At 44.0% G+C, this 27550-nt stretch overlaps 1 protein-coding gene across 2 annotated transcripts in view; it reads left to right on the top strand.

Moving 5' to 3' along the window:
• Nucleotides 1–20126: 20126 nt before the first annotated feature.
• Nucleotides 20127–27550, top strand: part of RAD21 (RAD21 cohesin complex component) — a 45668-nt gene continuing 38244 nt past the window's right edge. The window contains exon 1 of one of the 2 annotated variants that reach the window (XM_061605486.1): nucleotides 20127–20198. The gene's annotated coding sequence lies outside the window, so the exon portion shown is untranslated. Of the gene's footprint in view, nucleotides 20199–24102; nucleotides 24121–27550 lie in introns of those variants that run through there. The other variant, XM_061605500.1, reaches the window with a different exon arrangement.

The raw sequence follows: 27550 nt of genomic DNA, 5'->3' as shown, positions 1-27550 counted from the left end.
AAACCTCAATTTATACCTTCAGCCAGCCAGCCACTCAGCCAATCATCATCCAGCATACTTCAGCTTCTCACCCATGTACTCCCCCTTTCTCTCTCAGTCAATTACCATACATCACCTAATAGACCCGCACTTACCATATTTATAGATGCTTATCCTACAGGAACATCACACACCCCCTCTGACGTTGTCTGAACCTTCCCATCTGGTGGGCTCCCCCAGCCATCAGGCTTACCGGCAGCGGAGATGAGCACTTCCATCACCAGCACCATCAGTGGTGGGTGCCTTAAAACCACCCATTTCAGCTTTTCCCACAATGCCCAGACATAGTGTGTCTCCAGGAGTATTGAGGAAACGTAAATGCTGGCTTTCTAGCCAGCCCCCATCACCACTTGGTAAATCTGAGACATGGAACGTGGGCAGGTGACCAGTAGTGACTGGTACCCATTCGGAGTGGTAGGGCAGAAGGCGGTGAGGCCAACAGTAGGGAGCCAGAGCCATTGATAGGCAGAGCCACAGCCAATGAAAGCCAAAGCCAATTAATTCTCTTTCTGCTGCCTCCCTCCTCCCTGCTGAGTTCTACAATGGTAAAATTGAGGACAAGGAAGCTGACAGGCAGGACTATCCCGTAGACTGGTTTTAAGAAATAAGACAGGCAGGGATGCTTGGAGGAATCAAGACTGTAGTTGGTGGAGCCGTGGCCCATTCAACTTAATCCACCAGCCTCCACTGCAGATGACCTGTCAGGCTCCAAATACACATGATTGTGGCAGACCTGTGCATTTAAACCACTTCTCTCTTCCCCAGGAATTTTCTCACTGGAACATATGCTTTATACTGAGTCAGGCCATTTGTCCATCTAGTTCAGTATTGTCTACACTGACTAGCCGCTGCTCCCCAGGGTTTCAGACAGGGAGTCTTTCCCAGCCCTACTTGGAGATGCCAGGGATTGAACCTGGGACCTTCTGTATGTAAGGCAGATTCTCTGCCACTGAGCTGCAGCTCTTGTCCATTGCACTGGTATCTGATCTCAGCTGAGAAGAAAGTGATGTGAGGGGCAGACTGTGGAAAGGTCAGTGGGGCTGGAAGGAGAGTTCTACACATGTACATCATTTGGACATTCACTCTACTCCACATATCAGCTCCCTTGTTTTATATGTGATTTGGATCGACTTGACATTAAAGACTTCAGCTACAATGGATAGAAAATGCTCTCAGCTATAGCTGCACTTACACTTTGGGAAAGTGTCATAGCTCAGTGGAAGAGCACACACTTAGCACGCGAAAGGTCCCTTGTGTAATCCCTTGTGTCTCCAACCACCAATTATGCCGCCCAACAAGATCAGCCACTCAAGGCCTTCTCTCAATCCCGCCGACAAAAACAGCTAGATTGGCGGGTACAAGAGAGAGGGCATTCTCAATGGCGCCCCCACTCTCTGGAACTCCCTCCCACAAGATCTCCGGCACGCCTCTTCCCTAAATGTATTCCGTAAAGCCTTAAAGACCTGGCTCTTTCAACAGGCCTTTGGGATCTCCAGGGAGGGTTAATTACTGTGACTGAAATGCCTCCTACCCTGTTTTAATATTGTTGCTGCTGTATTGCTCTCATACTGTTTTTATTGTATTATTGTATTTTATCTCATTGTGTTTTAACTGTTTTGTACGTCGCCTAGAGTGGCCTTTGGCCAGATAGGAGACACAGAAATTATTATTATTATTATTATTATTATTATGGTTACACAAAGGCAATTAAATTATATAGTTATTGAGCATTTGTTGTGATTTGCATGCAGGGCAATTTTGCGACAGTAAGATTTCATGCTGATTTCCTCGCGGGTGTTTATATGTCTTCCCATTACAAATTCTTTTATTCCACTTTTTAACACACTTTTCAAATGGCAAAAAGTCGGCTTCTCTTTTAAAGTGGATTTGTTGCACTTAATGGGTCTGTGGAGTGGCTGATGAACATTCTAAGGATGCTATAGGAACGCTTGCAGGAGAGCGATTCCCCCATGCTGCAGCCAAGAAGTGGCCTGTGTATTCTTTTAGTCTGATTTGAAGTTGGAAGGACTCATAGAGGCTTGCCCTGCGCTGTGCTAAACCCGCTTTAACTATGCAAACTAAACTTCCAATGTGTGTGTGACGCCCTTCCCTGGCTCTCCCTGTCAGGTTCCTACCTGCTCGTGGCTACTGCCTTTCACTAGGCACCACCAGGGACTCCACCAGTCCGGACTGTCCTTTTTTATGGTTTCTCTCTCCGCTCTAGCACAGATCTCAATAGATCCCCCTGCTAGGCAGCAACACCAGTCACGTTCTACAACCAATGTTCCTAGAGACCTTGCCTGAGTCTCTCTATCCGGTTACATTCGTGACTGCGTGCCTATGCTGTTCCCAACCCCCTTGTATCAATGCAGATAACTCATAACTCGGGGTTGCTCTGGATACTTATAATGTTATCTTCTCCTCTTCACCACTGCCACCATTTGTTACTGTTTCCCTTCAGCCTTGGTTATTACCTTACCCTCCCTTCTGGTCTGTGAAACCCCAGCCAAGGATCAGGCCTTCGGTAAACCAAAATAGTATTTATTAAATAACATTAATAACAAGATAACTTTGATAATGATCTACAAGCTTATGGTTTCATCTATTACTGTGATATTTGACTTATTACTAATCCAAACTCCACCTCCCTCTTTCTCCACACTCTCCTGACATACACCAACTCACACCCACCTCCAAACTCCACCAAAACAACCCACTCACGTTCACCCAGATTCAACTGTCATCCTTCCATTTATACTCTCAGCCATCCAAACACTCAGCCAATCATCCAGCATTCTACTGCTCATTTACTCCCCCCTCCTCTTTCATTCCACTTACCATGTATCTTCTATACAAACAGCACTTACCATATATACATTAATACAGGAACATCAGTGTGCTCCAAATCCTCCCCCAAAAGAGGCACCCACTGTTGTCAATATTTGGCAAAATCAACCAACGATCACAGCTGCCTGTGTTCCTGTCTTTGAGGAGCGTAGCCAGGCCAAGGAATAGACCCAAACTGTGATTGTGGTCCGACAATGAGAGTGGGACCCCATCTAGCACAGGCTTAACTCTCTTATCCAGAACAGGTGGTTCACCAACCACAATTACTTCTTTTCTGCTTCGATTAAGCCCCGGTTTGCTAACTCTTATCCAACCCAGAACATCTTACAGACGTTGATTTGAAACCAAGATTTATTGTTTTTTTACTGCCTTCAATCCCAACTTATGACAACCCTATGAATAGGGTTTTCATGGTAAGTGGTATTCACAGGGTTTACTATTGCCTTCATCTGAGAGGCAGTGACTGGCCCAAGGTCACCCAGTGAGCTTCATGGCTGTGTGGGGATTTGAACCCTGGTCTCCCAGGTCCTAGTCCAACACTACCACTACACCACACTGGCTCTCTGGCCTTTATTTTCAGCAGTTGTCACAAGTAATGATAAAAACAAGATAACTGTTCCCAAATCCAAAAGTAAATGGAAATTAAGAGTTGTGTGTCCTCAGTGTGCTGAGTCAGTGTATAGGCACCCACTGTTGGAAATACTGGGCAAAATCAACCAATGATCTTGGTGTAAGGAGCATAGCCAACTCAGGGAACAGACTCACTTCAATGAGGGCCACACGCCCTCAGGGGTAAAGTGTCAGGGACTGCATGCCACAGTGGGTTGAGCCAGGGCTGATGATAGGCAGAATCACAGATAGGATTCTGGTTTAACCAATCAGGAATAAAGATTGCCTTACTTCAGTTTCTGCCATGGCTACTTCAGATTAAATTCCCAAGCCTACAGAAGTCTACTCAGAAGGAGGCCCCACTGAGTCTGATGAAGTTCCTCTCACATGTATGCAGATGGTTTTTTTCTGGAAAGCAAGTGAAAGTAATTCCTTTCTGACTTTAGTGATACAGACACACACAGTTAGCAGAAGCTTGCTAATTTGTTCTCAGACAGCGGGGGTGAAACTTCCTTTCCCAAAGCCATACAACAAGGAAACAAGGAAAACAACAACTCATCAATTCATCTTTATCAAATAAAAAAAAGCATCTTTTTAATTCTATAACTTTTTATTTTGTAACAGGAAAGTGAACAGGAAAGGCATGGTGATGGAATGGAAGAATCGGGTAGCCTCAGGAGGTGGCAGGGGCCACATAAAATGAGGTTTGGGGTTGTTGTGTGATCTAGATGATTATTGTAAATTAGGTATTCTAGGCTGGAATCCTAATCCTGCTTACTTGGGAGAAAGCCTCACTGAATTCAATAGAACTTTTAAGTAGACATAGTGAGGATTGAAGCCTTAGATATATGACACACTAGGGAAAAAATGCACTATTTGGTATGCTCAGCCTGTTGGAATTCATTATTTCTTTATCAAGGCCTTCATTTAATTGGATCTGATACAAAAACCTGAAATACTACTGTTAAAAAAACCACATTTTTTGGGTTTAAACCCCAAGAGTTATCATTTCTCAAAGCGCAGCATTAAACATTTCAACAAGTGAATGCTTCACTGAATCCAATGGGTATGCCATAACAGTGTGATGAAATAGTATGTCCACCATTTGGACTGGGTCTCCCATGGGGTTTTTAAAGGTGCAAAGCCAGCTATAAAGGCTCCCCAATGTGGATCAAGGCTGTGCTATTGGGGCAGGAGGGAGCTTTCCTATAGTTTTCCGGTGCAAAGATTCCTTTCCTGGAGCTGCAAGGCAAAACACACATGTACTAGTACATTGGTGCTATGGCTACATTTGCTCTTTTCAAAGACTGAGGAAGACCCAATAATAGTTGTACCTACAGGCTGCTTCCACAGTAAAGTTACTTCTAGACAACCTGTTTATTGAGCATTCATCCCGGTTTGCAAGCAAGTTAGATAACATTGGCTATTTACTGCGTGTTTGTTTTCAGGGAGGTTAGACAATGTTGTGTCAAGCATTATCCTATACTTCCCGGTGCATTTTTCCACCACTTTCCTTGTTGCAAAAAGTTTGCTCTTTTGCAGGGGAAGTAGGTTTGTGGCGCAAGAGCGCCAAATCAACTGTAATCGCACAGCCTGAATTTGCTGATATGTGACCGAGTCCCACCAAAAAGTAGTGACAGTCCAGAATGAAGGTTTCCTCTGGAACTGACATCATTCATTCACTCTTTTATTATGGAGGAACCAGATAATGTTCCTGCCAGATGAAATGAACTGGGGTCTGCAAGCCAGCAACGCCCCCTCAAGCTACAAGCTTCAGTGCATTTCCTGTCCTTGGACTCAGACGACAGACTACTACCCATGTGATGGACTGGCATCCAGGGAAAATTCTTCAAGTACTTGAAAAGTTGCCACAGAGAGGAGGGCCAGGATATCTTCTCAGTTATCCCAGAGTGCAGGACACGGAATAATGGGCTCAAGTTTCAGGAAGCCAGATTTTGGCTGAACATTAGGAAAAATGTCCTACCTGTTAGAGAGGTACGACAATGGGACCAATTATCTAGGGAGTTGGTGGGCTCTCCAACATTGGAGGCATTCAAGAAGCAGCTGAAAAGCCACCTGTTGGGTATGCTTTGAATTGGATTCCTGCATTGAGCAGAGGGTTGGACTCTACTATTCTACGATTCTATAGTTTGAAAAGTGAAGCAGACATCCCATGCTTTGGAGGTGTTCCATTCGTCTCTCTCCTATGGCTGAGACTCCAAAGGAGGCATTCATTTCTAATGTACAAATAACATTTCTTCCCCAATGGAATTAACAGGAGTTCTCATTAATATTCAGCCCATGTTCTGCTAGCAAGCTGGACCTCGTTGTGCAACATGATCTTCAATTTTTTTGTCAAAATCACTGCACGGATTGTATGTTGCATCTTCAGATTTTCTCGAGTGCAGTTTTATTATTCTAAGCTTGCAACAATGCTTAGTCTTTCATTCCACAGCTGCTGACACATCAGTTTCGTTTCTCAGCCTCTGTATTTCCATACTTAAATCCAGCAGAGTTTTGGCAAGTTTGAGGTTCTGGGACTTCATCTCCAGCTACAAAGAAAACAACAATAAAATATTATTATTTTTAGCAGATGATCACAATCCATAAGAACATAAGAAGAGCCTGCTGGATCAGGCCAGTGGCCCATCTAGTCCAGCATCCTGTTCTCACAGTGGCCAACCAGGTGCCTGGGGGAAGCCCGCAAGCAGGACCCGAGTGCAAGAACACTCTCCCCTCCTGAGGCTTCCAGCAACTGGTTTTCAGAAGCATGCTGCCTCTGACTAGGGTGGCAGAGCACAGCCATCACGGCTAGTAGCCATTGATAGCCCTGTCCTCCATGAATTTGTCTAATCTTCTTTTAAAGCCATCCAAGCTGGTGGCCATTACTGCGTCTTGTGGGAGCAAATTCCATAGTTTAACTATGCGCTGAGTAAAGAAGTACTTCCTTTTGTCTGTCCTGAATCTTCCAACATTCAGCTTCTTTGAATGTCCCCGAGTTCTAGTATTATGAGAGAGGGAGAAGAACTTTTCTCTATCCACTTTCTCAATGCCATGCATAATTTTATACACTTCTATCATGTCTCCTCTGACCCGCCTTTTCTCTAAACTAAAAAGCCCCAAATGCTGCAACCTTTCCTCGTAAGGGAGTCGCTCCATCCCCTTGATCATTCTGGTTGCCCTCTTCTGAACCTTTTCCAACTCTATAATATCCTTTTTGAGATGAGGCGACCAGAACTGTACACAGTATTCCAAATGCGGCCGCACCATGGATTTATACAACGGCATTATGATATCGGCTGTTTTATTTTCAATACCTTTCCTAATTATTGCTAGCATGGAATTTGCCTTTTTCACAGCTGCCGCACACTGGGTCGACATTTTCATCGTGCTGTCCACTACAACCCCGAGGTCTCTCTCCTGGTCGGTCACCGCCAGTTCAGAATCCATGAGCGTATATGTGAAATTAAGATTTTTTGCTCCAATATGCATAATTTTACACTTGTTTATATTAAATTGCATTTGCCATTTTTCCGCCCATTCACTCAGTTTGGAGAGATCTTTTTGGAGCTCTTCACAATCCCTTTTTGTTTTAACAACCCTGAACAATTTAGTGTCGTCAGCAAACTTGGCCACTTCACTGCTCACTCCTAATTCTAGGTCATTAATGAACAAGTTGAAAAGTACAGGTCCCAATACTGATCCTTGAGGGACTCCACTTTCTACAGCCCTCCACTGGGAGAACTGTCCGTTTATTCCTACTCTCTGCTTTCTGCTTCTTAACCAATTCCTTATCCACAAGACGACCTCTCCTCTTATTCCATGACTGCTAAGCTTCCTCAGAAGCCTTTGGTGAGGTACCTTGTCAAACACTTTTTGAAAGTCTAAGTACACTATGTCCACTGGATCACCTCTATCTATATGCTTGTTGACACTCTCAAAGAATTCTAATAGGTTACTGAGACAGGACTTTCCCTTGCAGAGCCATGCTGGCTCTGCTTCAGCAAGGCTTGTTCTTCTATGTGCTTAGTTAATCTAGCTTTAATCATACTTTCTACCAGTTTTCCAGGGACAGAAGTTAAGCTAACTGGCCTGTAATTTCCGGGATCCCCTCTGGATCCCTTTTTGAAGATTGGCGTTACATTTGCCACTTTCCAGTCCTCAGGCACGGAGGAGGACCCGAGGGACAAGTTACATATTTTAGTTAGCAGATCAGCAATTTCACATTTGAGTTCTTTGAGAACTCTCGGGTGGATGCCATCCGGGCCCGGTGATTTGTCAGTTTTTATATTGTCCATTAAGCCTAGAACTTCCTCTCTCGTTACCACTATTTGTCTCAGTTCCTCAGAATCCCTTCCTGCAAATGTTAGTTCAGGTTCAGGGATCTGCCCTATATCTTCCACTGTGAAGACAGATGCAAAGAATTCATTTAGCTTCTCTGCAATCTCCTTATCGTTCTTTAGTACACCTTTGACTCCCTTATCATCCAAGGGTCCAATCGCCTCCCTAGATGGTCTCCTGCTTTGAATGTATTGATAGAATTTTTTGTTGTTGGTTTTTATGTTCTTAGCAATGTGCTCCTCAAATTCTTTTTTAGCATCCCTTATTGTCTTCTTGCATTTCTTTTCCCAGAGTTTGTGTTCTTTTTTATTTTCTTCATTCGGACAAGACTTCCATTTTCTGAAGGAAGACTTTTTGCCTCTAAGAGCTTCCTTGACTTTGCTCGTTAACCATGCTGGCATCTTCTTGGCCCTGGCGGTACCTTTTCTGATCTGCGGTATGCACTCCAGTTGAGCTTCTAATAGAGTGTTTTTAAACAACTTCCAAGCATTTTCGAGTGATGTGACCCTCTGGACTTTGTTTTTCAGCTTTCTTTTTACCAATCCCCTCATTTTTGTGAAGTTTCCTCTTTTGAAGTCAAATGTGACCGTGCTGGATTTTCTTGGCAATTGGCCATTTACATGTATGTTTAATTTAATAGCACTGTGGTCACTGCTCCCAATCGGTTCAACAACACTTACATCTCGCACCAGGTCCCGGTCCCCACTGAGGATTAAGTCCAGGGTTGCCGTCCCTCTGGTCGGTTCCATGACCAACTGGTCTAGGGAATAGTCATTTAGAATATCTAGAAACTTTGCTTCTTTGTCATGACTGGAACACATATGCGGCCAGTCTATGTCCGGGTAGTTGAAGTCACCCATTACTACCACATTTCCTAGTTTGGATGCTTCCTCAATTTCATATCTCATCTCAAGGTCTCCCTGAGCATTTTGATCAGGGGGACGATAGATCGTTCCCAGGATTAAGTGCCTCCTGGGGCATGGTATCACCACCCACAACGATTCTGTGGAGGAGTCTGCCTCTTTTGGGGTTTCGAGCTTGCTGGATTCAATGCCTTCTTTCACGTATAGAGTGACTCCGCCACCAATACGTCCTTCCCTGTCCTTCCGATATAGTTTATATCCAGGGACAACCGTATCCCACTGGTTTTCTCCATTCCACCAGGTCTCCGTTATGCTCACTATATCAATGCTCTCCTCTAAGACCAAGCACTCCAGTTCTCCCATCTTGGTTCGGAGGCTCCTAGCATTAGCGTACAGGCACTTGTAAGCAGTGTCTCTCTTCAAGTGTCTTTGGCACTTGTGGTTTGGCCTGTGGTAATTTTGCTCTTCTGAATTTATATCCTGTGCCCCTGCTCTCACAATGCCTACTTCTAGGCCTACCCCTTTTAAAATTTCATCATTTCTTTGGTCTTTATCCCAGGGGGGAGGTTTATTCCGAACTGGACCTTTCTCAGCTCCTGTCGGGTTTTCCCCCTCAGTCAGTTTAAAAGCTGCTCTGCTACCTTTTTAATTTTAAGTGCCAGCAGTCTGGTTCCATTCTGGTTCAAGTGGAGCCCGTCCCTTTTGTACAGGCCCGGCTTGTCCCAAAATGTTCCCCAGTGCCTAACAAATCCAAACCCTTCCACCCGACACCATCGTCTCATCCACGCATTGAGACTGCAAAGCTGGGCCTGTCTGGCTGGTCCTGCGTGTGGAACCGGTAGCATTTCAGAGAAAGCCACCTTGGAGGTCCTGGCTTTCAGCATCCTACCTAGCAACCCAAATTTTGCTTCCAGGACCTCACGGCTGCATTTCCCCATGTCGTTGGTGCCAACGTGCACCACGACCACTGACTCCTCCCCAGCACTGTCTACCAAACTATCTAAACGACGGGCGATATCCGCAACCTTCGCACCAGGCAGGCAAAACACCTTGCGGTCTACACGCCCATCACACACCCCACTGTCTATGTTCCTAATGATCGAATCACCCACTACAAGGATCCCTCCACCCCCTGGAGATATATCCTTGGCACGAGAGGATAGCTGCTCATCCCCCAAGGAATGGGTCCCTTCTAAGGGATCGTTTCCCTCTTCCTCAGCTGGATGCTCTCCTTCCCCGAGACCATCGTTCTCCATGATAGCAGGAGAGCTATCATCGCTGGAGTGGGACACAGCTATAACGTCCCTGAAGGCCTCCTCCACACACCTCTCTGCCTCTCTCAGCTTTTCCAGGTCTGCCACCTTGGCCTCAAGGAAATGAAGTCGTTACCGGAGAGCCAGGAGCTCATTGCACCAAGAGCACACCCACGACTGCTGTCCAACAGGCAGATAGTCGTACATGCTGCAGGCTGTGCAAAACACTGGAAAGCCCCTACACGCCTGCTGGCTTCTTACCTGCATAGTTTTGTTTGAGGTTTATTACGTCAATAGGTTGGAGACTGTGGTTTAGTTGAGGTCAGGGAACAGAAGGGCAGAGTGGGGGGCCCTGCTGCCGAACTCGCTCTGCTGCTTAACTCGCCTTGACGCTCTGCTGCTTAACTCGCCTTGACGCTCTGCCGCTTAACTCGCCTTGACGCTCTGCCGCTTAACTCGCCTTGACGCTCTGCTGCTTAACTCGCCTTGACGCTCTGCTGCTTAACTCGCCTTGACGCTCTGCTGCTTAACTCGCCTTGACGCTCTGCTGCTTAACTCGCCTTGACGCTCTGCTGCTTAACTCGCCTTGACGCTCTGCTGCTTAACTCGCCTTGACGCTCTGTCAGCTGGGGCCTTGACGCTCCGTCAGCTGGGGCCTTGACGCTTCGTCAGCTGCGGCCTTGACGCTTCGTCAGCTGGGGCCTTGACGCTTCGTCAGCTGGGGCCTTGACGCTTCGTCAGCTGGGGCTCCCTCTAGCTCGTGGAGCAGGCTCCCTCGCTAGGTGCTCTGACTTTATATGTGTGGCTGGTTCCTCCCAGCTACTGCTGCCAGCCAATGATGTGTTACTTGAGGCTGATGGCTCAACTATCAGCTGGGGCTTAACTCTTTAGTATTATCTCAGGCTTCCTTCCTTTGAAGGCAGGAAGGCAGGCTTCCTTCCTGAGCGAGGGGCGGGGCTGTTTAAGCTTTTGGCTGCTTTTAATCTCAGCAAGGGGCTGCGACTTCCAGGCAAGTCTTTTGTGTTTGTTGTTTTCCCACCTAGAACAGCCTGACCTTTCTTTAACCTAGGGAAACAGAGCTTGTGGTTGTGTTCCAGAAGAGCTTCATTAGTACCAGAGCTTAGCCCTGGCATATTTTCAGTGTCACAACTTAATCCTGGAATGCACATAGTATGAACACATTAAAAAAGTGCCCATGAGCATGTGCAGAGTTCATTTCCTCATGTCCGAGCAACAGCGATGTCAGTCTTTGCCAACCTGATGCTGTTCAGATGTTTATTGGACTACAACTCCCTAGCTGGCTGGGGCTTGGGACCATAATACCTGATGGAACACCTCTCCCGACACGAACCCACCCATACATTACGCTCAACATCAAAGGCCCTCCTCCAGGTGCCTACTCCAAGGGAAGCTCGGAGGTTGGCAACAAGGGAGAGGGCCTTCTCAGTGGTGGCCCCCAAATTATGGAATGATCTCCCTGGTGAGGTGTGCCTGGTGACAACACTATTATCTTTTTGGCACCAGTTTAAGACTTTACTCTTCTCCTAGGCATTTTAGCATGTGTTTTTAAATTGTTTTTAAAATATGTGTTTTAAAAATTGTATATTTTTAATGTTTTAATTGTTGTAAACTGCCCAGAGAGCTTCAGCTATGGGGCGGTATACAAATGTAATAAATAAATAAATAAATAAAACATCTGGAGGGCTCCAAGTTGGCAAAGACTACCCTATGCAGATGTTCAGATCATCATCTGCATGGTTCCTGCCTAAGCACAATGGCGTGCTCTGCCCGATTGGGAACCCTACTTTTCTCGAGCTCCTGATCACACGGAGAAAGTTGTACAGGTGTAGTTATATACATGTATAGGTTCAAAAAAGACATAAAAGTCAATGGGCATTCTGGGGCAGGCCTGCCACTACAGTCCAGCTCTCTTCCACATGTGTGAAAGATGAGTCCTCTCAGCTGTCACCTGGCAGCATCCAGTCCATCATGCTGTCTCAGTAGGAAAGATAAGAAGGAGGGCTCATCCATCCATGTTGCCAGAAGACCAGACCCATCAGGCATCTCCTAACCCTGAACTGTTTCTATGCCAGCTGGTCATTATAAGAACTACTATTTAAAAACTGGTGCTTGAGTTTACTTTTTTCCTCTTCCCTCCCTGTCCCTTTTCCCTTGTCTGCTGTATATTTTAAATTGGTAAGCCTGCAGGCAGGGACTTTCTTTTTGAGCTGATTGCATGTAAGCCTCTCTGGGAGCCTTTTTGGCTGGACAGCAGGATACAAATATTCTAAATAAAGAAATGTGTTCACTGCACACACTTTTGAACGTCTATTATATAGACTTTATAGGGTCTATATAGGGCTAGAGAGTCCCCATAGATTAGGGAGAAACATATCTTAACCAGAGGGTGGTGTTGGTTTCTAGTTAGACTGAAGGCTGCCATTATCTTTTTATTAATTAAGAACTCTCAGCCAGCTAACCACCTACATGAATCTCATTATTAGGCTGAACAGATAAATCTGGAGTTGGGGAGGAGGAGGTGAAGTAATTGCCATCTGTACTTTTCATTCCATTTTTCTCCTTTGGCCACAAAGCAGCAAAAAAAGGGGGGAGGGATGAAAAAGTCCTTCAGCTGGAGAACAATAATAGGCTATGAAATACAGGAGAATAAAGGAAGGGAGCAGTAAACGATTTTTGGAATGCATCATGAAACAAGTGAAAAATATGCAATTAAAGATGCATTTACACAAAGACATGGAGTGGTTTCCCATGTGGATCTTATTTGTATGTCAACCCACATGACTCTAAATGCCTCCTACCATATTCAAGGTAAATAAAGCACTTTGGAGCAAAGTGACACCTTCTCTCATGAATTCCCTTTTCAGATTCTTCCTGCTGCTTCCCTTCCTGAGTGTTAAACAGTATTTTACAAGGCTGAGTAAAATGAACACAGTCTGTTCTTGTGGAACGGGTAATGTATTTGATGCTCCACTATAGAGATAAGGGACAGATGGGGCATTTTGTAAGGAAGGTTCCCTGACATTACCATCTTCTTCTATACTAATGCTGAGTTTGAGTCTTGAAGTGCTTGTGCAAAAATTGCACCACCCATACACGACAAAATGGTACGAGCGAACTCAGGGTTACCCCAAGTTTTGCAAAAATATGAAAAATCATTAGAAAAAGAACCGAAAAGTGGAGAGGAACCAAAACAGCACAATGACAACTGAGCATGCTCAGTGGCCATGGAAAGCTGTCTGTCTGTTGAGAGGAAAATCCCTTAAACTGTGGATGCTGGCCTGTTTGGGATAATGGGGCAGTGCCCCATCAACCTCAGCCAGCTGCCTCCTGACTGTCTTTTTACTCATAACCAGCCCAGGGGACGGCCCGAGCTGTCATCTCATCTTCCTCCTCCTTAGTCTCTGTGTTGGCCTTGTAGTACTGAGCAGAGAGGAGGATGGGGACAAAATTAGAAATAGTTGGCTGTGCCTCTAATTGGCTGAGACTCCACCTACTGTTGGGCTCCCTGCCTTCTGCCCTTTCAGCTCCAATGGGCACCAGAGACAACTTCTCTGAAATCAGGATGGTGGTGGGGAATAGAATGGAGTGGCTGGAAAGAGACACATGGATATAAAAAGGAGGACAGAACCATCTCATTGTCTGGATAGATCATTTTTTGGTTCACACTGACAAGTTATTTGTCAACTTCCCCATGGGCAGAAGTGAGAGCTGCCCATAGACATCAATGGAGAAATCTAAGAATTTAGCTGGAATTAGGCACCAGTATATCCACATGACCACACCCCTAAAGTCACATAAGAGCCCAGTGAGGACTGAGCATGTTCAGTGGCCATGGAATGCTGATTGGTGTTATGGGGATTAGGATGGCTGGAACCCTGAACAGAAGCACTCTGTGCTGCAACATTTTGTTGGCAGTCAACATTGTACGAAGCAGCTATGGAACCCGGTTTATAGCATGACCTCTTGTATTTAAAACAGCATAACATGGAGAAGGAGAAGGCACAAATGTGGAAGGTGGCGTATTTAAATAAAAGTGGCAAAACCCCACCTTTTTTGGGGGGGTGCATCAGAAATAAATGGCAAGCCTAGTAAACTAGCAGGTGAGCCACCAGGTGACAAGCGACAATGCCACCCTGGGCTCCAACTGGGAGAAAGGGTGAGATATAAATAAAATAAATAAATAAAATAAATAAACTGCCCTTCATTGTCTTTACTGCAACAGTAGAAGATCAACAGCCCAGCTGATCTTTTTCATTGTTAACTTCCTCACTCCCATTCAAAGCAAAGAGGGGAGGGGAAATTAGTTATGCCAATTCTAAACTGGCTTAGCTGAAGGGATCTGTACTGGACTCCTCTCAGGGAACGGAGCAGCTTTGAATCCAGCAGATACATTGCCAGCTTTGCCCTGCTCCCAGAAAGCCCCGTTTTGGGGCTCTGCACCGGCAACTGCCAGCAGGAACACTGCCGGTGGTAGTTTTCTGCTTCCTGAAAGCTCAGGAAGCTCCAGCAGATCCTGTGCAATGTCATAGGTTGGCAGACCTGGGAGAACAGGGTTCAAATCCCCACTCAGCCATAAAGCTCACTGGATGTCCTTGGGCTTGTCACTGCTTCTCAGCCTAGCCTACCTCACTGGGTTGTTGTGGGGATAAAATGGAAAGGGGGAGAATCACATATATCACCTTGAGCTCCTTAGAGGAAAGATGGGACATAAATGTAATAATAAATATAAACAAATAAACATATCCTAATTCCTTCCAGCAAGCAGTATCAGCCATGCTTTTGGAAATTGCATTAATATATCATACCAGTACTACTGTTACTAGGCTCTTATGCAGCAGATTTCAAGATCATGCTACTCTGACTAAGGCTGCATTCAGACAGCACTTTATTTCATTTTCCTGATGGTTCCTTACCTGATTATTTTTGTGTTTTATATGATATTTCACATTATGTGAAAGTCACTTCTGGAGATGTAGTGGAATTTAGCAGGAGTTTAGCACTAATTTCCATGTTAATTGCTTCCAGAAAAAACCTGTTTGCAACCCCATTAATCCAGAAAATCACAGGAGTTTTGCGCTGCAATTTTCTGGTGGTTTTCATGGATCATGCCACCCCTGTTCACTTGACAAAAATGCTGGCATACAGTTCCTTCCCACTGTTTTCATAGGTGAATCATGGGAGAACAGAAGTGCACATGTGCATAAAGGGTGTGTGCATGGGGGGAGGTGGCGGCCGCATGCCTGATGACATCCACTGTTGTGTCACACACACCACGCCCACTGGTGTGAATGAAATTTAGCATGACATAGTGGTATACTGATCAAAAGCCACATTTCCATAATGCAGTGTAAAAGAAACATTTGAAAGCAGGACAGAAGTACTAGCATTACAACCAGGAAAACTTAACGCAACAATTTCCACATCTGAATACATCTCTGGCTTTTATACCCCACATGTCAAGTACTCAAAATACACTAAATACATGCATAGATTAGTAATCACTAGAACGGCCCTCCAAGGCAAGTCCAGAATAATTACTTCTATTTTGTCAACGGGAGGTAGACTTGGGAACTTTGAGAGGATGATGTAAAAGGGTGGCGATGCAGAGAAAAGAAGCATCTTTCTTTAAGCCGGACAGCCAGTGTGGTGTAGGTAAGGTGTTGGACTACAACCTGGGAGACCAGGGTTCAAATCCCCACACAGCCATGAAGCTCACTGGGTGACCTTGGGCCAGAGACGAAGGCAATGGTAAACCCCCTCTGAATACCACTAACCATGAAAACCCTATTCATAGGGTGGCCCTAAGTCAGAATCAATTAGAAGGCAGTCCATTTCTTTAAGCCACCAGGCGTCTTAATGGCTACGTTGAGATCTCAACTGGGGCCATTCCAAACGAGACCTCACACTCAGCCGCTAACCTGCAGCCTGTTACAAAGCCCCAGCCAATCGGCGCTAAATATTATACCTACACGCTGTCGGATTCTGGTCAGGCCCTTCTATTGGTGAGTCACGGCTCTGTTCCTGTTTGGAGACTTGGCTCCTCCACTCCCGGAACTCGTTCCATTCCCGCTAATCCTCATCACAGAGTTGCCCAACCTGGTGCTCTCCAGACGTTTTGGACTACAACTTCCATTGCTGTGCTGCCTGGGTTTGGTGGGAGCTGTAGTCCAAAACACCTGGAGAGCACCAAGTTGGCCAAGGCTGCATTATAAGAGCTCCCGTGTAACTTTAAGAAGTGAGTGTACATTCCTTGTTTTCCTCCTAAACTTGCAGGCAAAGTCTGCTCTGTTTTATTGGTCGTGTGCAAGGCAGCTCTGGAAGAGCAGGATAAAAATCAAGATTGGGAAACCTGTCTCCCCCTCCCCCCGATGATTTTGGACTCCAACTACTATCATCAGGCTGGTTGGGGCTGATGGGAGCTGGAGTCCACCAACATTTGGAGGGCACCACCTTCCCCCGTCTCTGTTTTAAATGAATGGATGGATGAACGGGACGGCTGTGGGATTGCAGCCCCCTCCATTGCCCCGACCACTCACCAATTCGACACGGAGCCAGACAATGGCTCCCTCTATGTGCGCCCGGCGCATTCCCTCCGGGGCGGCCAGGCCTCTCCTGCCTCTGCCCTTCCTCGCCGCAGTTGTGGGCAGCTGGGGGGTGGAGACTGCCCCCGGTCCCCGTCCCCGAAAAGCGTGGAGCACCTTCTGCTTGATGTCGTCCAGGAGCCAGCTGGAGAAAGTGTCCTCGCAGTCGGTGTGCTCCGCTCTCGTCCTGGCATCCATCTGGCAGGCCTCCCCATCGGGCAAAGATGGAGAGACCAGGGAGATGCAGCAGCAAAGCTAGCCTGACCCACAAGCCTCCGTCTCCTCGCCAGGCCGTCTCCTCCCCAGGCCTTTTGTTTTCTAGCCTTGGGCCAGTGGGGTTTCCTTCTGCAGAAGATCTCCCCCCCCTCACCCTTCCCCCCCCATATCATCCCAATGAAAGTGGCAGATAGGAGAGGAGAAGGAGGGCAGCGACATTTCTCACTGTGGGAATCCCCCCCCTTTCCTGGGCTGTGCTCTGCTTAAAAGAAATGCACAACCTAGGAAATTCAGCTTTTAAGTAGAAAAGATGCAAATTATCATCATCATCATTACATGATACAACATAATGATTGCTTATTCCATTATTTATTATTAAATAATGAAACTTAGTAGTAGTAGTAGTAATTGCTATCCTGCTTTTCTGCTGACTCTGCAGGGCTCTCTGGACAGTTCACATCTGAGTCATAACCGCCATCCAACTCAAAATCCAAATCCAATAGAATGCAATTTCTGCATTCTCTGCAGGGAAGGGCCGTAGCTCAGTGGCAGAGCATCTGCTTTGCACGCAGAAGGTCCCAGGTTTAGTCCTGGTAGGGCTGACAGAGACTCTCTCCCTACCTGAAACCCTACGGAGCTGCTGCCAGTCAGGGTAGACAAGACTGAAGTGGATGGACCAATGGTTTTAATTCAGTATAAGGCAGCTTCCTACATTCCAATGTTGTTTAAACGAAAGGAGAAGAATAAGAAGAAAAGAACAAAGGAGGTGTCACTGTTTAAAAGTGATTCTCAGCATTCAACATCCTGGTCCCTGAAGGTTCTAAGTGGAAAAGCTAATTTTCTAGAAGCTCTGGCCAGAATCTGGCAGGAAGGAATTCCATTTAAATGGGTGCTACCACTTTAAATATGTGTATGAGGCTGAAGTGTCCCTCTGTGCACCATTAACAAACAAACTGACCTTGAATGTATCATGTCTAAAAGAAGCAATGCCAGTATTGAAACCTGTTTGTGTTTGTATGCCATCTCTTCCAGATGCTGAATTCCACATGAGTGAGAGCTGGCTCTGTTTATCTCATTGGTAACTGACTCTGCCACATTCACAAGAGTATTCTCTTTTTTATCATGCTTTGGCTCCTTAGCACTGACAACGGGTTTCAGAGGAAGGTCCTATCAGCTCCTAACTGCAATGGTTTTTCCATAGCATTTTACCTTTGACAGAAGAAACTGGGTACCCTGTGCTTCACATTCAGTGACAATGGGGTTCACAGAATAGTATAGAGCAAAAATTGAGCCATTTTTCAGGGATCTCCTACTATGCTGCCAAAAAGCTTTCAAAAGATTGATATCAACACATATATTTCACTACCCAGAAATCACATACATTTAGAAGGATGTACGTTGTACATTGGTGGAGAGCTGTTATACCAGTAATATTAAGACTGAATCTTGGCTTTTCCATACATGTACCAGTACTAACTCAGTGCTCTCACATCACCTCTGTGTGCCACCAGCTGCACCAGGTCCCTGAAGCCAGCTTAATTCTCAGATCAAAACACTTTGCTGTTGTGTATATAGTTCTACCTAGTGTTTTTTTGTAAATTGCTTAGAGTTTTGGGGGTTTTTTTTACAATCAAATGATATATAAGAACATAAGAAGAGCCTGCTGGATCAGGCCAGTGGCCCATCTAGTCCAGCATCCTGTTCTCACAGTGGCCAACCAGGTGCCTGGGGGAAGCCCGCAAGCAGGACCCGAGTGCAAGAACACTCTCCCCTCCTGAGGCTTCCGGCAACCGGTTTTCAGAAGCATGCTGCCTCTGACTAGGGTGGCAGAGCACAGCCATCACGGCTAGTAGCCATTGATAGCCCTGTCCTCCATGAATTTGTCTAATCTTCTTTTAAAGCCATCCAAGCTGGTGGCCATTACTGCATCTTGTGGGAGCAAATTCCATAGTTTAACTATGCGCTGAGTAAAGAAGTACTTCCTTTTGTCTGTCCTGAATCTTCCAACATTCAGCTTCTTTGAATGTCCACGAGTTCTAGTATTATGAGAGAGGGAGAAGAACTTTTCTCTATCCACTTTCTCAATGCCATGCATCATTTTATAGACTTCTATCATTTCTCCTCTGACCCGCCTTTTCTCTAAACTAAGAAGCCCCAAATGCTGCAACCTTTCCTATAAATATAAATTTTGTTAAATAACTAAATAATAAATACTGCCAGTAGCACTTTATGCCATACCTCTTCCAGGTCCATGCAACCCACATTCCATTTCATGCCAATTTAAAGTAGAATCATAGAACTGGAAGGGACTTCGGAGGTCATCCAATCCAACCCACTGCTCAATGCAAGTCCTACAATGAAGGATGCGACTGTGACATTCATGACAGATGGCCATCTAGCTGCTAAATCGGTTTTTATTGAGCTAAGGCTACAGTGCTATGCTAACCCCTCTGAACAGTTTCAACTAAATTTACAGTACATAGGATTGCGCTCTAAATGAAATCTCCCTTGGCATCTCCTGAATGAATATTTGCAAAGGACAGCTTTATTTAGAGGGGTTCCTATGAGAAGGATTCTGGGCGAGAAGGAGAGGTAGACTATTTATACTTCCCTGTTTGGAATTAGTTAGGATTTCATGTGAAAAGGTCATAGATAAAAGGTCATAGATAAAAGGTTCATCTCTAACTACTGCAGTTTGGAAGAGTTGTAAGGGGTTGGCTATAGTGTGTGTGGCTTCACAAGAGTGACTGTTTTCAATTTATTCACCCTCTTCCTTGTATCACATTAATTGGTCATTATTCTTGCCCACAGGAAGAGGTGACCTATATATAATGAGGATGGGTCTTTGACCATTGTCTCTCAAGGGAGATAGTCTAGTATTATTGTTGCTACATCATACAACCATTTTGTGGGCACTGCTTACATTCTAAAACATATTCCTCTTCCTTATTGCCCCATTTTCCTTTTGTGTTGTGTCTTTTAAATTGTAAGCCTGCAGGCATGGACTGTCTTTTTTAATGGATCGCATGTAAGCCCCTCTTGGAGCCTTTTTGGCTGAAAAGTGGAATACAAATCTGTAAACAAACAAATACATACATAAAAAGTTAAATACCTCCACTGAATGACGGTCCACCACTCCATGTCCCATTGCCAAACAAATAATGCCATTAGGAAGTTTCTGCTACTGTTTAGCCACAACTCTTCTTCCCTGCAGTTTCCACTCATTGGTTCTAGTCCTGCCCTTGGAGCAACAGATTACCAGTCTGCCCCATCTTCTGGGCAATAGCCATTCAGAGACGGCCATAGACTGCTGTTTGGTCATGTGATTTGATCTTCCTCTTCTCAAGAGAGAAATTGAGGGAGTGCAGACCCGGTTATGCAGAAACAGTAAACAGAGCAGGATTCCTCCCTATTTGCCATGATTTAGGGTAGGTCAAACTTTCTTCTTCTTCTTCTTCTTCTCCCAAGCCCTGCAATCTGCAAATTGCAGGGCTACAAAAGAAATTATAATAGCTTGTCACACATTTGTCCTTTCCATGGGGCACCAGATAGCCCAGAGCCAATAAAAAGGCTGGCAAGTACACAAACGCAATTGTAATGCAAAACACCAAGGTCAGCGTGAACAGCCACATCCTTGAAGGGAAGAATGTAGCCCTTTTGTTGTGGAAATGAAGTTCTCAGACGATAAACTGGGAGAAAGGAATGGTACAAGCTATAGGAGCCCTTCTCAAATTCTTTATCAACATCAGCAGATATTTTTCACCTCCTTTTGCAGTAGGGCGGTGGTTGGGGGCTGGCTGGGTGGGAAGGGATGTTGAAATGTGCACGGACAGATTGTTTCTGCAGAGTGGGGCTTAGCAACAAGGCTAGAGGATATAAGGGGCAAATATTTGTTTGGGCCTGCTGCAGTAACTTTAAGTCCTTGTTTTTTTGAAAAAGTTGTTTACGCAAAGTTTTCAGAAAAGATGTCTTTCCAAAAAGAGATTTGGGAAAGTGGGAGGGGGGAGTGGTCTTGCATTCAGCTCCTGCTTGTGAACTTCCCACAGCTCCCACAAGCATCTGGTTGGCCATTGTGAGAACAGGGCGCTGGACTAGATGGGCTATGAGCCCCATCCAACAGGCTCTACTTATGTTCTTGTTGCATATGCTAGATCAAGGGTATATTTAGCTCCAGTTGTGGCCAAGCAAATACCTCTTTGTTGTTGTTATGTGCCTTCAAGTTGATTACGACTTATGGCAACCCTATGAGTCAGCAACTTCCAATAGCATCTGTTGTAAACCACCCTGTTCAGTGCTTGTAAGTTTAGGTCTGTGGTTTCCTTTGTAGAATCAATCCATCTCTTGTTTGGCCTTCCTCTTTTTCTACTCCCTTCTGTTTTTCCCAGCATTATGGTCTTTTCTAGTGAATCAGGTCTTCTCATAATGTGTCCAAAGTATAATAACCTCAGTTTCATCATTTTAGCTTCTAATGATAGTTCTGGTTTAATTTTTTCTAACACCCAATTATTTATTTTTTTTGCTGTCCATGCTAGCCGCAAAGCTCTCCTCCAACACCACATTTCAAATGAGCTGTTTTTTCTCTTATCCACTTTTTTCACTGTCCAACTTTCACATTCATACATAGAGATTGGGAATACCATGGTCTGAATGATCTTGACTTCAGTGTTCAGTGACACATCTTTGCATTTGAGGACCTTTTCTAGTTCTCTCACAGCTGCCCTCCCTAGTCCTAGCCTTCTTCTGATTTCTCGACTATTGTCTCCAATTTGGTTAATGACTGTGCCAAGGTATTGATAATCCTTGACAAGTTCAATGTCTTCATTGTCAACTTTAAAGTTACATAAATCTTCTGTTGTCATTACTTTAGTCTTTCTGACGTTCAGCTGTAGTCCTGCTTTTATGCTTTCCTCTTTAACTTTCATCAGCATTCGTTCTAAATCATTACTTGTTTCTGCTAGTACTATGGTATCGTCTGCATATCTTAAATTATTGATATTTCTCCCTCCAGTTTTCACACCTCCTTCATCTTGGTTCAATCCCGCTTTCCGTATATGTTCTGTGTATAGATTAAATAAATAGGGTGACAAAGTACACCCCTGTCTCACACTCTTTCCAATGGGGAACCAATCGGTTTCTCCATATCCTGTCCTTACAGTAGCCTCTTGTGCGGAGTATAGGTTGAGCATCAGGACAATCAGATGGCACCCCCATTTCTTTTAAAGCATTCCATAGTTTTTCATGATCTACACAGTCAAAGGCTTTGCTGTAATCTATAAAGCACAGGGTGATTTTCTTCTGCATTGCTCTCAGCTTCTATTACACTCAAGCAGTATATAAATTTTGTTGCGTAAATACATCTTTCTGGGTCTGTGTGACATAAAGGAGTATAGAAGAAATTTAAATAAAGAAATGTATTTTTCACCCTACACAGGGTGCCCAGGAAGTTCAAAGCTAGCCCCACGTTTTCTCATGCTGCGTTGACCTTCACAGGAGTCCAGTATAGTCTTTCATTTCACCCCCAACCTCTTAACCTTGGCACCTCCAAACAAATACTCCCTTCCAACTCCTCTGTGATGCGTAGAAGGGGAAGGGCCACAGATCAGTGGGAGAGCATCTGCTTTGCGTGTAGAAGGTCCCAGGTTCAATCCCAGGCATCTCCAGGTAGGGCTGGGAGAGACTCCTGCCTGAAACCCTTGAGAGCTGCTGCCAGTCAGTGTAGACAGTACTGAAGTAGATGGATTGATTGTGTGATGCATAAGGCAGCTTCCTATGTTCCTATGTTCCTGTTTCAGACTGACTGAGTGTAAGGGGTAGAGGGTGGGGGAAAAGAACCAGGTGGTTGGGGGAGAGAAACGATCTGGTTCACACTATGGTGGGGGAGAGAAAGAACTGGATTATTATGGTTGGTTGTGTATTTAATTTGCTCTAATGTTTTTGTGTTTTTTTATTGTGTACAATTTTATTATGTATGGGTGCGATTTTATTGTAAGTTGCCCTGAGTGAGGGTAGAAGGGCGGGATAGAAACATTTAAAATAAATAAATAAGTATTCTCAAGCTCAGAACTGCAGGTGCAGCCTGGGAATTGCCACTGGACAGGAAGCAGACAGGGAAGCGCCCATGACTGACTGCATTGCACTCAGGAATTTTGGGGAATTCCAACAGATCTTTTTCAGGCAGAAAGTTGCACGATTGTGGAAGAGGAAGAGAGAGGCAGTTCCCAGATAAATCCAGAAGAGCTTTCCCACATAATTTTCACCAAGGAAGGTTCAATAACATGTCAGAAAGGATACAATCACAGAATCCTCGGGTGCTGTATATCAGCATAGCTCCTTTTGACTTAAATGAAGAACACAACCTGAAATCTATGCAAAGTACAGGAGGCATGGAAGACATATCTTTTGTTAAGCTGAGAGACTACCCTTGACCTACTTGCTTCCAGAACGGGAGATAATGGATTGACGTACATGGAAGGCTGCCAGCCACTGACAAAGGGAATAGAATTTCTAGACGAAATACCCATTAGATCAGTCAAAGCTATGGGATAATCTGGCCATTAACACTCAAGTGAAAATATCTGGGGGAAATGATTTAGATTGATTAAGGACTCTGTCTTTGAAGTGTACAGCACAGCTCTACAGAAGCTTATGGCTCAATTGTGCTCTCCTCAGAAAGGAGAGAAAATAATCTCTGGAGAGACACTAGGCCATAAGCAGGATATAGTCATGACTAAGCTGGTCCAGGTCTTGGCCCTAATATGAAATGTGAACGGGCCACCAATGGTGGCTGGTGCCCATTTGGGATTGGTAGGGTGGAGGGCAGGGTGACCAAATGTAGGTGGAGCTGTGACACTGAATTCTGTTCATTTAAGTTAAACATGAAAATTGCTCATTTTGGGAATTACAACACAGTTAATTTACTTGTGTGTGTGTTAAAAGAAATGCTAATTTGCTGACTGGCCTTGTTTGTTTAAAGCTGTGCTTGCAGAATGAGATATTAGATTTTGTTGCAATATGCAGCTGTGTGTGTAGACAAAGGTATCAGATTTGGGTGAAACATCCAAGGTTGAAATGAGAAAAACAAGTGTGAATAACAACTTCCAAATATGGAGTTAGGAAGAGAAGGGAAGTTACCAGAAGAAAATGGGCATGGATTAAAGTGATGTAAGGAAAATGAAAGTGATGTAATTATGATGATAATGCTGTGTACATAATTAACATATCAAAGTTAATAAGAAGGCTGGCAGTGCTCAGCTTAAGTCAGAACTAGCTTGGCTTTTTCTCCACGTGCACGTGTTAGCAATAAATAAACTCTTTCTCCATCTTGTTTCGTCGTTTTCTGAACTCTATTGGGTGAGTATTGGGAGCGAACTCAAGCCACCAGGACCCCTAAAAGGGACTGGGGCGTTTTGTTTGTAACAGAGCCAGAGCCAATGGCAGGCAAAGCCATTCCATGACGGCTATAATTAAGAAGGCAAGCAGGTGGGGGCTGGCTCAAGGCACACTGATGCTGGTGGGACAATGGCTCATTCACCCTAACGGCCCAGCCACCAGTGCAGTGGCCTCCCATGCCAGTGTCCACAGTGTCCAGGTGCTAGGGCAAACAAATGCTAATTGAATAATCTGGATCTGTCTCAAAGCAGTAACAATACAGGAAGTGAATATATTACTGAGCGTCTTGGCTTCCTGGCTAATTGCCTTCCTTGCCCTGTACTGGGTGACTGTTTTGGGGGTATTCCTTATCATGGACGACCCAGTCCCTGTGAAGATGGAGCTGTAGAATCTTGCGGATGCCCGTTCTTTTTTTATGTAACTTTTTCAAAGATGAGCAAAACAGGTTATTTACTTGTGTCTTACTAAAATACCAAGGGAGGACGTTTGAGTTGTATTTGGCTTAATTACTGGCTGATATGATACAAACAAATAACAATGAAAACAATTGCTAGAATAATTTTTTTCTGCTGCCAAGATTCTGTCAGTTTAAGTGTAGTTTGGACTGTTTTTCTCTTTTGTATGTGTAGCATATATTTTAATCTGTTTTATGCTAGAATGTGTATGATGGTGTTTTATCTTGTTTTATATTTGACTGCATAATAAAATTTGATTGATGATTGATTGATTGACTTTCTGGCATTTGGATTAAACTGATATTATTATAAATGGTTTATCCACCCCCTTAGATGTTTGCACAGAACAGTTTTTTTTTATTTATTATGTATTGTTCGACTGTATTTGTTTTTTTTCTTTTTTGAAAATTCAGTTAAAAAACTATTAATAAATGGTTTACTTACAGCCCTTGACGTTTGTGATATATCTTTCAGGACCCACTCCATTTTTCTGATTATTCTTCAGATTTTTTTCCATGTAAATTTGTTTAACTGATTTCAATAACGTATCATTTTGTTCTTGTAACTCACCCTGGCTTCTTATGGTGAAGGGTAGCTAGGAAATTCTGTAAATAAATTAAATTAAATTAAAAAGCGATGACCATAGGCAGGGTAAGGCAAACCAGCCCATAAATGGACAAATGTTTTTTTTCTGGGCTCCCAGCATGATGGTGCATGGTAGGCTCTGCTCCCTAGAAATATGACAAGGGGAGACTGGATTTATTGCAGCAAGAACAGCAGCAAAATGAATTATTACAAGGGCCGTGTGTATTCTGTTGCAGTTATTGGAGTCAGTGCCCATGATGAGCCATGCACTGTTTCTGTCTCCAAAACTGGAGTATCTGTGGAACTGTATTTAAAGTTGTTGTTTTGTTGTTGTTTTTAAAAAGGGTTGGTCTTCCCCCCCCCGAATTATCAATGAAATATAAACGAAAGAATGTAAATTCACCCACATATACTTATTACGCACTCTCCATTGCTAAAAGCAATCCCAATGAGTTAAAAATGTACTGCCTTCAAGTCGATTCCGACTTATGGCAACCCTATGAACAGGGTTTTCATGAGGCTGAGAGGCAATCAGAAATTCCAACTATTTTATTTTATTTTATTTACACATGAACAAGCAACAGTTTTGGACTTTTCATTCCATCTAAGTATGAGTTTGGCAGACTTTGTGATGTTCTGCTTATTATCCTTTGGATCCTTGACTCTGTTCCTAGATGTGTTAGAGGAATAAGTAACAGTTATTGTTTATGTTTATCATCTCCTTGATGTGTATGACCATCTTGGTTTGTTTTTGTTTTTTAAATAAAATTCAATAATAATATAAAAAGGAAATTCCAACAATAAAACCAGGAGGCAATAATTTACAATCTTAAGCTCGGTACTAGCATCCAACAAATGCCTGAGAGAACAGATGAGACTTTAGCAGGAATTGAAAACTCAGAAAAGAGTTGGCACCTGCCATCATTTGAGCACCTCCATGGAGACGGACAGCTTTCTCCCAGATTGCCACATAGTAATGAATTTCAGCAGGCTGTGGCACAACTTGGGGAGTCTCAGAAAATCTCATATATGGGTAGGTTTGTTATGAGAGATGTTTCATTAAGTATCCAGGGCCTGGGCTTTAGAGGGCTTTGTAAATTAACAACAACATCTTAATTTTGGCTTGGTGACAGACTAGCAGCACCTTTTAAAGCACCCCAGTAAGGAAAAAGTGCAGGGCTTTCTTCCCTTCTGTTCAGTAGCCTGGCATTCAAGAACATTTCCCCCCTAACATTTCCTATAGCTAGACCAAATTAGCTGGGTCACAAATTGCTTGCCACCTGTCCAGTCAATTTCACCACTCCATTGTGTGCATAGATAGCACTAGAGAGGCAGCTGCAACCATGGGTGCTTCCAGATGATCTGTTTATAGAGCATTCACCCTGATTTATTTGTGAGGAGGATAGACATTAATTATTTAATGAGCATTCATTCTGATTTGTCTGTGGGAAAGTTAGGTGTGTCAAAGCAAGTACTGTCCCACACTTGCCAGTATGTGATTAAATTCCACCTGAAAATAGCAATGTCTGGAATAGGGATGGAGGAGAAATTCGATCAGTTTGCATTTAAAGCTGAATTTATCAAATTTGCACTTTCCGAGACAATGTGACAACTGAAACACAGCCATCCATTGCACTTATCCAAATTCTGCAATGCATTTCTCCAATGAAGCGGTGTTTACAAAAATGCATATATTATGGGAATGTGTGCATTAAAATGCATATATTAGCAAAAATAACATACAAAATGCCTAATATTACGGGAAACTGCTTGCAAAAATGTGTACATTAGTCAAAACTGCAAACAAAAATGTGTTTTTTTAGGAGAAATCCAAATCCACACTAAAATGCTGAATAATTTTCATATGGATTTTTTTTTTAATTGCGAATTGCTGCAGAAATGTGGAGAACTGAATTTAACATTGGAAACATGAGAAACTGAGAGAATCCCTAGTCTGGCAATTATCAAGGATTAACAAAAATGGAAATACGAATATTTTGCTCCCTCAGCAAGGCTTCCTCTTCATTTGGGCTGTACAGTTACCAAGATATCAGTGCTGAATTGGGGAACAGGGGCTGTCTCTGGTAAAAAGGAACAGTCTCTATTTTCTGCTGTTATTTTTAAATCAATCCCTGTTTTGTCTCCATTCATTTTACACACACCATTTTTAAGTTGTTTGTATGAGAAAACACAGTCATCTGTTCTTCATCTATAAAGTCTCACCATAGTGGGGATGACTGTTCCTAAATGACTTGGGTCTGCTGTTAGGTGCTGATGGAGGCTTGACGGCCCTCTGCTCTTTGTTCTTATGGTTCTTTATATTTAAACCAGACCTGGGCAGGACCACCCCG

The sequence above is a fragment of the Rhineura floridana genome, chromosome 1 (assembly GCF_030035675.1).
Source record: "Rhineura floridana isolate rRhiFlo1 chromosome 1, rRhiFlo1.hap2, whole genome shotgun sequence".
NCBI classification, from domain to species: domain Eukaryota; kingdom Metazoa; phylum Chordata; class Lepidosauria; order Squamata; family Rhineuridae; genus Rhineura; species Rhineura floridana.
Note: the sequence above shows the minus strand (reverse complement) of the source record. Positions and strands in the feature narration are given on the sequence as shown.